This window comes from Eubalaena glacialis, chromosome 16 (genome assembly GCF_028564815.1).
Source record: "Eubalaena glacialis isolate mEubGla1 chromosome 16, mEubGla1.1.hap2.+ XY, whole genome shotgun sequence".
Classification (NCBI taxonomy): Eukaryota; Metazoa; Chordata; class Mammalia; order Artiodactyla; family Balaenidae; genus Eubalaena; species Eubalaena glacialis.
Genome location: NC_083731.1, coordinates 85,982,359 through 85,992,628, shown reverse-complemented (window position 1 = coordinate 85,992,628; position 10,270 = coordinate 85,982,359).

Sequence of the window (10,270 nt, the reverse complement as noted above, 5' to 3'; positions counted from 1 at the left end):
CTGCCCAATTTTTAGGAGCCTCACATCAGCAGAGCAGTTTAGGGAAAGTGAATGACAGCGCCAACCAGACATCATTGTTGTCAATAACACGGAGATGGGCCCTGACTTACAGAGCTTACAGCAGTGGGCTTTCTTCCCACTTTAATGTGTTTGGGAAACAAGAAAAAAGAATGGAGGCTTCAGAAGAGAAAGGGTAATAGGTGGATGGCAGAGATATGTACGTTTTTGCAGATTTGAGACCCGGGAAGAGTTAAAGGAAGACACTGAGAAAACTCACTGTGGAGCTTGGATGTGGCTAAATGGCAGGAACCTGGGAGCCAGGGGCCAGGGCAGCTCCTCCGATTGCCAAGGTCAGCCATGCATTCACAGTCCTGCTGTTACCCCTTCCCCTTGAATGACTGCTTGTGACAAAAAGAAGGATTTAAACTTCACTCCAAATTTCTATGTTTATCGGTGTATCTGTTAGGACTTTTGTTGCCAAGGGGCAGAAACGCAATTCAGACCAACTTAATTTAAAACGGATGTTGCTGTCTGGCATGGCTGGGAAAGGTCCTGGAGAGGCTCAAGGCGGAGGAGGAGGAGCTTCAGGAACAGAGTCCTACCCGTGTGCTGAGGCCCTCGGTCAGCCCGCCCCTGACTTTGCCAAACCCAAACGGTCCTTTCCTAGACCAGCATCTCCCGTGAAGCCATGAAAGTGCCCCCAGGCAGCCCCAGGCTGGCACGCTGAGACCATCTTCCCAGCTGGAGAGAGGAATTCCCATGGAGGACTCTGGCCCGGCCTGGTTTGTGCCCAGCTCTGAACCAACCGTGCGTTCCAACCGGATGGGGTAAGTCCTGTGTGGAGTCCTGCAGTGAAGATTCCATCTGAACTTGGCCGAATGAGCATTTCCCCAGAAGAAAAGAGAGGTGGGACACCAGGCAGTGAGATCCCGAAGGATGTCCTCCATGGCTTGGAATTCAGCGGATCAGGAGGTTTTGCTCGGCCTTCAGTAATGAGCAAGGCTGTGTTCTCAATTCATTCACCACCACACCCCCATTACAGGACACTGCAGCAGACACCATCAGTGTGCAACGTTTATTGCCTTTTAATCGCTTATCTTCTTGGTCATTTTTTTCTGTAAATTTGGCAAGAAATTGTGTAGGAGGTAAAGCATCTTCCCTCTCCTTGACTCCTTTAGCAAGACAAAGAGGTGGGGGGGTGGGAAATTTACACCCCAAATTCTGCAAGGTGTGTACACGGGGTGTGACAACGTGTGGCTAGAAGCACTCTGGCAGTGGGCTTGTGAACAGTGAAGGAGAATGACTAGCTCTGTGTTTTCATCGCTGGATGATGCCTGCCTAACCCAGGGTGATATGGGGGCAGGTAATCGACACATACTTTGCTTGGCAGTAGAGTTGACCTGTCCTAACTCTTGATCGTTCTACATTTGAGCTCACATTTCTGATTGCTTGTATAGTCAACTGAGTTTACGTCGATTATGTAAGGTCAGTGACACCCAGAAATTTGGATTTCATGGGCTGGTAAGTTTCCTCACCAGCAGTAGCAACAACAAAAAGGAGAGACTGACCTGGGGACTTTTATTTTGCTCCATAAATTCATTTAGGCAAACAAACTTCTAACTACTTTCATTATTATTTCATAGAAAAAAAAAAAAAAGACATTTTTAGGCTTTAAAAAAAGGACAGGGCTTCCCTGGTGGCGCAGTGGTTGAGAATCTGCCTGCCAATGCAGGGGACACGGGTTCGAGCCCTGGTCTGGGAAGATCCCACGTGCCGCGGAGCAACTAGGCCCGTGAGCCACAACTACTGAGCCTGCGCGTCTGGAGCCTGTGCTCCGCAACGAGAGGCCGCGACACTGAGAGACCCGCGCACCGCGATGAAGAGTGGCCCCCACTCGCCGCAACTAGAGAAAGCCCTCGTGTGGAAACGAAGACCCAACACACCCAAAAATTAATTAATTAATTAATTAAAAAAAAAAAAAAAGGACATACCTCAAACGAAAGGATCGGGCTTTAAATGAAATACATCTTGTTTTATGAAAATTCACTGCAGTGTTCTGACTTTTTTCATTCTGCCCCAGCTGGGTGGAAACTGCCAGAGCCCAGATTGGTTGGGGGATGGCTCTTGAGAACCACTGATGGACGCAATGATTTTGTAGCCACTCAAAGGGAGCCTAGAAGAGATTTAATACTTTTGGTCAAATCAATAGGGGAAATGTACAGGTCAAGTTTCAGATTGTACGAGTTTTCGTTTAGGCACCCAGGTTACCCAAGTTTTGTTACTCGCCTCTCCAAGCTGACGGCCTGTGTTTATGGAGCACCCACTGTGTGCCAGGCTCTGAACCACGAACTCTTCACTTCACCAGAATTAGAAAACACTGCTGCCAGCATGTTGGATGTTGTCACCACGGGAAATGGTCAGCCAGCTTCCTCCCATGAATCCTCACATAGTGACATTCATTTCTCTGAGGATTTACCCTGGTTTGGGGAGCTTTGTATTAACCAGGCTGATGTGTTTGCGTAAAAACGCCAACTATCATATAATAAATATTTACAGTCTCAGAAGCCAGGTATGAGCAGACCTGTGCGTCCTGGAGCAAGGAGACAACTTGCCTCTGTTCCCTGTTTGTAAAATGAGGATGTTAACAGCATCTATTCCGAGGACTGGTGTGAGTGTGACACGGGATAAGGGGCACAGTGCACTTATCCCAGCCTGGCAGAAAGCTAAGGTCTGTCAATGAGAGTTACGATTACTGGTGTGGCCATTGTTAGCCCATCATCTCCCTGTCCTCCTGTGTGTGCAGGGATCCACGGGAATCCTGTTCTCTCAGCCGCATTGGCCAAATGCCTTGGCATCCTCTTTGGGGCCATTACTCACAAAATACCCAAACTGTCAGGAAACTCTGTTGACTTTACCATCAAAATACACCCAGAATCCATAACTGCCCAAACTTGGAAGCAGCCAAGATGCCCTTCAGTATGTGAATAGAAAAGTAAACTGTGGTACCTCCAGACAATGGAATACTATCAGTGCTAAAAAGAAATAAGCTCTCAAGACATGATATTAATGCATTTCATTAAGTCAGGAAACCAGTGTGAAAAGGCTACTTCCAAACATTCAGGAAAAGACAAAACTATGGAGACAGTAACAAGATCAGTGGTTGTCAGGGGCTGGGGGAAGGATGAACAGGAGGAACACAAGGTATCCTTAAGGGCAGTGAAACTACTCTCGCTGATACTGCGATGGTGGATACATGTCATCATCCATTTGTCAAAACCTGCAGAATGTATGACACCAGAGTGAATTCTAATGTGCACTGTGGACTTTATAGGACGTGTCAGCGTAGCTTCATCAGTTGTAACACGTGCTCCACTCTGCTGGGGATGTTGGTGGTTGGATGGGCCTCAGTCAGCGTCACCACCGTGACCCAAGGACTCCCTTCAGAGTGACGTGTTCTTTGAGACACGCCCGTCTATAGGGTTGGGTCTGAGGCAGGTCCTGCTCGCTTCACAGTCCTTTGGTGTTTTTCAAATGACTTGCCTTGATGCCAGTGGAGGGATAAATGGTTTAGGGGCTGAGTTGTGTTTCCCCCAAAATTGGTATGCTGAAGTCCTAGCCCCCAGTACTTCAGAGTGTCTCTGAATCTGGAGAGAAAGCCTTTAAAGTGATGATTCAGTTAAAATGAGGGTGGGCCCTAACCCAATACAATTAGTGTCCTTATAAGAAGAGGAGATTAGGACACAGATTCACACAGGAAGAGGGAAAACCATGTGAAAACAGGGAGAAGGTGGCCGTCTGCAAACCAAGGAGAGAGGCTTCAGAAGGAACCAACCCTGCCCATACCTTGCTCTCAGAGTTAGAGCCTCCAGAACTGAGAGAAAATGAATTTCGGTTTTTTTCAGCCACCCAGTCTGCGGCACTTTGTTGGGGCAGCCTTTGCAAACTAATACAGATTACTATGAGCAGATCGACAGATGCTGACAGGAAATCAAACTCTTCTGGACGGCCTGAAATTGGTCCAGAGCAGAGCTTTCCAAACTGCATCAAGGAACAACACTGTCTGCAAGATGCTAGTCCAAGGCCAAAAAGTGTACCAGGTGCTGTCGACACCCCCCTCTGCACGTCCCCTGGCCCCTCAGGGGACACCAGGCAGCTTCCAGAACCCAGCACGTGCATCTCCAGCCTGAGGACCTTCTCTGGTCTAGAGGCTGCTTTGCCACCTGCGCTGCAGGTCGCAAGTGCTGGGAAGTTCATGCCCCGGAGCAGCCAGCTGTCAATGACGGGTGGGAATGGTATAAGTACCCCGGCTCCCTCTCTCCTCTCTGAGTCTCAGCTTACTGGACTAACAAGTGGCATAATTTTTTCAGACTGAAGAAGCCACCACAGCCCGAAGGACGTGGGAATTGCCCTGGTTATGCTGCCCACTCAGTTCCAGGCACGCCAATCCCCACAGCACGCGAAGCTCCCTTTATATCCTGTTATTGTTCGGAGATGTCGACCTCAACCTCCCCAGTTTGTTTCCTTGGGGTTTAACCAAGTCCCCGGTGCATGTTTGACTCTGAGTCTTAGCAGGCTTAAGCTCCTTACTCACGATGGGAATGTATTAGTCAGCTTGGGCGGCCACAACAAAATGCCACGGACTGGGGGGCTGAAACAGTGAAATTTTATTTCCTCACAGCCCTGGAAGCTGGAAGATCAAGGTCCTGGTAGAGTTCAGTTTCTGGTGAGGATCCTCTTTCTGGCCTTTTCACTAAGCTCCCCCATAGCTTTCCTCGGTGAGCGCACGTGTACATGTGGAGACGGCAAGCAAGCCCTCTTCCTCTTCTTCTAAGGACACCAACCCTATCGGATCAGGCCCACCCTTATGACCCCATTTAACCTTAATTACTTCCATAAAGGCCCCATCTCCAAATACAGCCACACGGGGGCTAGGGCTTCAAAATATGCACTGAGGGGACACAGACATTCAGTCCATTCATTACAGGTAACTTGCTTTAAAACCCTGCTCATTGCTCTATTCTCTCGCCTGTCTCACTTCTCTATCCCTACCAGCGTTTCCTGGGATCACACCCAAAATAAATTACTATACTAAATCTTTGTCTCAGGGTCTGCCTCTGGGGAATCCAAACCAATACAGAAAAGCTGAACGCCGTTAAGTCCTTCTAGGAAAATTACAGCACTTGGTAGCACGTCAGAGGCTCCAAGAAGTCTTCTCTGAAGAAGCATTTCACTGAGTTTCACCCAGGGCTTCACAGACTTTCTTAGCCTGGGATCTCTTTCTTCGCCCCCTTGGAATGCCCTTGAACACGTCCCAGGATTTATTCAGAAATGCTGCTATAGGGTTGGCGAACGTCAGATGTGCATGCGGTTGGTTTATTTTAGGATTGTTGCTGGGATGAAGGCTGCGGGGTGAGGTCTGGGAGGACCTGCAGGCTGATGAAGTCTTCGGTGGAGGAACGTGTGTGAGGGCAGAGGTCGGCGTCTGCACGTGGCAATACTGGCCATCGGCACTAATAATTCATCCAAAGGCACTGGGTTAGAGGCCATGATACGAAGCCCCAGAAGACATGGGGACGTGACTCCTGCTGTCACCGGGATCACAGGGTAGTGAGGGAGAAAGGGGAGTGAGCCGCAATTGCAGCGGGGTGACCTATGACATGATTCCCATCATGCGTGCTCTGTGCCTGGCCCCGGGGACGTTAATGATGAAGAAGAGAAAGGGTCATGTACCTGCCTTGGGCTGAGCCTCTAGATGCTTCAGATGTGCTGAAGCCCTGGTTGTTGGCTGCGGGACAGTGTTTTATTCATCCGTTCCCAGGTTTATTAGAATTTCAGTCAACCACCTCCGTGGCCACTAAAAATGCCTCTTTCGTTTCCCCTGAGACGAATCAGATTCAATGATGGTGAGATAGTATCTTCAGTTCAACATCAAATTGCACGTATTCATATTCCAACCATTTAAAAGTGTTATTGGTGGGCTAATATTCGTCCTATTAAAATTAAGTGGCATGAAATTTGAATTAGCTCAATTGAATTCATTTCCTTCTCGAATGTATTTATCCATGACTCAGAGGAGTCTGGGCAAAGGCCATCTTGGTTTCCTTCAATAAGATGCATTCGGCTCCACGCTCCCTAATTTGGAGTTTGAAAGTCCCTCTGGGCCTGGAGGAAGTGAAGACTCCCTGCCGCCTCCTCCCGCCATCCTTAATCGGTTTAGCTGGAACCAGGGGTAAAATGGTACCAGTTTCATAGAGTCAGCTTTCTGAGATGACGTTAATGGACGCCCATGAAGCCCTTGGTGCAGGGCCTGGTACACAGCAGGTGCTCATGACGTGCTCAGGTACTAAGATGTTGTCATCACTCCTGTGAGCCTGCTTCCGTTCAGACACAAGGACTAAATACCAGAGGGTTGGGCCAGGAGCCAGGAGACCCGGATTCTTGTCCTTCGCTTGAGGGTGACCTAGGCCTTGTTTTTTCCTCTGTTCCAATTTTCTGATCCACAGAGGCAGCCACACCTTTCCAGGTTGGAGGACGTGCTGGGCGTGGCTGCAGATGAGCCTCTGGGGCTATGGTTTCCCAGCCTCAGCAAACTGAAGCTCATTTAGGACCCCAGGAAATGAGGACAACGAATTGGCAGATTTTTCAATCATGCAATTGCTTCAAGGTCTCAAAGGCAAGGTCTACGCCAACTTTCCTGGTTCAAGCCAGTCCCGAGCTGTGTTTTTTGATGCCGGGATTCGTTGCCCAGGGCAAGGTCCGGGGTCCCAATGGACGAGCAGAACATTCCCATCTGCATCCATCGCCACCCTGGAGGTCCCAGAGCCTTTAACAACACAGGACCTCAGGGATTCACAAACCTAAGGGTCGCAGTCATAGAAACTTACAACAGCAAATTCATGCACATCAGCCCTTCCAGTTACAGCTGAGCGACAGGGAGCCGAGGAAAGGACCCATCCCTGCCCTCCCCACTTCCATCTCTTCGCTGCCCATGTCTTTGATCTTGATTATGTACCACTGTGCCCACCTCTCATTTTCCTATGGGTCCTCAGGGAGTCAAATTAATCTCAATCAACGAGAATTACCACCCTGCCAGAATTCTCAATCAGAAAGCAGGGTTTTTTTTCTCCCCCACTGGCCTTTTATAAGAATGTGGCAAATGACAAAGATAAGATGACATTTAACTTTCAAAACGGCAAATACATCCCAGCGTATGTTCGGTTTACCTTGACTCAGCCAGTTCGTTGTTGAGAATTGTAAACAACAATGGGGATGCTGGTTTTCAAACTGTTTTTGAAATTTATTAGCAGGTCCTGAAGTCAGTGAGCAAAATTTCCTAGAAAATAAAATAGAAGAAAAAATTAAAATGTATCACAAAAGAGGTGTTTTTCATTAAACGTTGTGTTAAGCCTATATAAACATACTCCGAGTACCAATCATCTCAACTGTGGGATGCAGTCAGACAACGTCATGGACACCAATGTGGTCCATCGCCATCATTTTTCAGGTAAAGACATACAGGTCCGCTTGGATTAACTGCTCTGCTCTCACTCCCCAGCTGCGTGTGGGGGAGAGGCTGGGCTCATCCTCAGCTCACTGACCCAGAGCATTCCCTTCTGTGGACCTGGTTCTCTCCATCTCACCATTCCAGTGCTGGATGGTCAGAGCTGTCGCCTCAGTGGCCCCGTGAGATTCTGTCATCACTAAAAACTGAGATCTCATTTAGCAACTAGTATTTATTATTGCAAGAAAGTGGACTAATCCATTTTAGAAAGATTTAGCATGAGGGTTGAAATAAAAAGGGTCTCCTAGTGCATACTTCATCGATGAGAAAAGACCTCATCAATTAGAGCCAGCCCATCTCGCTCTCTGAGGATTCCAGGAGACGATACATTTTCATAGCCTCCTGTCTCCTGACCCCATCCCACCCCTGTTCTCTAGCACCATGTTGGGCACACATGTCAACGTGAATCTGTTTTACAATTGCCTGGGTAAAGGGAATATTATCATTTCCCTGCCTTTCTGGGAGGCGTCCCAGTGCAGAGCTACAGGAACCCGAGTTTTAATCCAGTTTCTGGGAAGTCTTCTTGAGCTCTCATCGGATTAGTCCAGATATTATTGATCGGTTGGATGGGGCAGCCCTCCCAACTTCAGTCCGCAAATTATGATGTGTTTTGACTTTTGGAGTCAAACAGACCTGGGTTCACATCCCAGCTCTACAACAAAATGACGTGTACTCATGGGAAGTTCTAGAATCCCATTAGCCTCACTATTTCCATGATTCACTGAACAAATATTTCTTGAGAGCCGAGTATGTGCCACACACTGTGCTGGAGGGTGAAGTCAGAGCAAGGCAGCGTCTGCTCTCATGGGGCTTACCATGTGCCAGGGAAGAGGTTCATCACACAAACAGCCACCTAACTGTAACTGTAGTGACTCATCGAGGAGATCCCACAGGGTTAATCAGAAAGAAATAGTAAATATCATAGGACTATTCAGTAACGGAATACTACAGAGTTAATCAATAAAGGAATATGTTAGGGTGCCATGAGACCAGGACAACCTGGCCCCATTAGCCTTGGAGGACAAGAGAAGCCACATTGAGGAAGTGATACCTGAGGAAGGTCACAGCCAGGAGGATGATGGGAGCGGGGGAGGAAGAGCACTCCAGGTGGAGAGCAGCACGTGCAAAGGGCCTGAGGTCACAGAATGTTTGATGCATGCAAGCAAGGGAGAGAAGGTCAGGGCAGGCTGTTGACCAGAGCTGGAGGAACAGAAGGGTGCCGCACGAGGGCCTGAGGGATTTCAGGAAGAGGAAAATAAAACCCACGCTCCGGCGCTGCTGTCAGGATTAAATGAGTTAAGATACCTAATGCATCCAAAGTGCTTAGAACACAAAAAACTAATAGCTATTATGAGGGGGGTGCTTAATAATTTACACATTGTAGTTGGAAGCCCTTATTTTGGATCACATCAACATTTCTCCCGCCAGCATTTCTCCCTAAAGAATCTCAGAAAATAGTGTCAGCTACCTAGTTTCTCAGGCTCCAAACCTAGGAGGCATCCTTGATTCCTTGCCTTTTCTCCCAGCTCACAGTTAATCCATCAGCAGGTCCCACAGCTCTCCCTCCCACATCTTCAACCTCTCCACCTCCCCCATGGCCACCGCTGCCACCCTAGGATCCATCGCAGTCTTGGGGAGAGTTCCCTGGGAGACTGTCTAAGCTGAACGCTTGCATGCAGGAAGGTTACTGGGACCACTGCTGGGAGGGGGCAAGTAAGCAGGGTTGGGAAGAGGGCGAAGAACGTTAGTGGGAACAGAAGCCCCTGCCGATCCCGTGGGGCGCTCTGGGATGGCCCTGAGCGGAAGATCAAGTCCACTCCTCATGGACCAGTCACTGGATGGAGGCTGCCCTGGGCGAGGCAGCTCCCCGAGAGGACTCAGCTGTGAGTCCCCCAGCTGGAAGGATCGACGCCGCAGGGGTCTGTCTGCTTCCTCTAGAAGCTGATTCCCCAGGAGAGCTGGAAAGTTGTCTTGCCCACCATTGTGTCCCGAAGAGTAGGTCTTAATAAATACTTGTTCACTGGAAGCCAATTATTAGATTATAATTCAACCAGTTATTCTGAGACGTGAGATAAGATGGGAGTGGATGTGAAATTCTCACAGGATTGTTGGTAAGATTTTTAAGGGAAGGAGCATGAGGGAGGACAGAAAGTAGATGATCTTTTTAGGAGAAAATGTATGTAGTTGTTACTACTCTCGCAGATACCACATAAAGGGTTATAGAGTTAATTTAAAACAGCGGTCTCACCTTTCAGATGTTCAAAGTGTAAGGAAATTTTTTTCCTTTCGTCAGAAGGAATTCCTATTTCAAAAACTTTATTGATTTTTCAAAAAGCTTTTAGGACCATAAATGTCACGTTTATAGGGACATAAAACAGTGGTTTCAACGGTGGGTTCCCACCTCACAGATTCTGATTTTGTTCAGCTGGGGTGTGGGCTGAACACCGGGATTTTAAAAATCTCCCAGATGTTTCTATGCGTGGCCAAGGTTCAGAACCAGTGCTACAGAGGTGAGAAGGGCACGACAATGGCATTGGACTCAGCGGAGACCATCTGGGAAATCCCGTGCACTGGGCAGTATCCCGCCTCAGTCTGACCGAACGTGGACACAGATTCTGGAGCCAGCTGTGTCCACAGGGCTGGGAAGTCGGGGCGTACGGACATCGGAGGTGAACTTGATCTTCATGGAATTTAGCAATTTGCCAACCG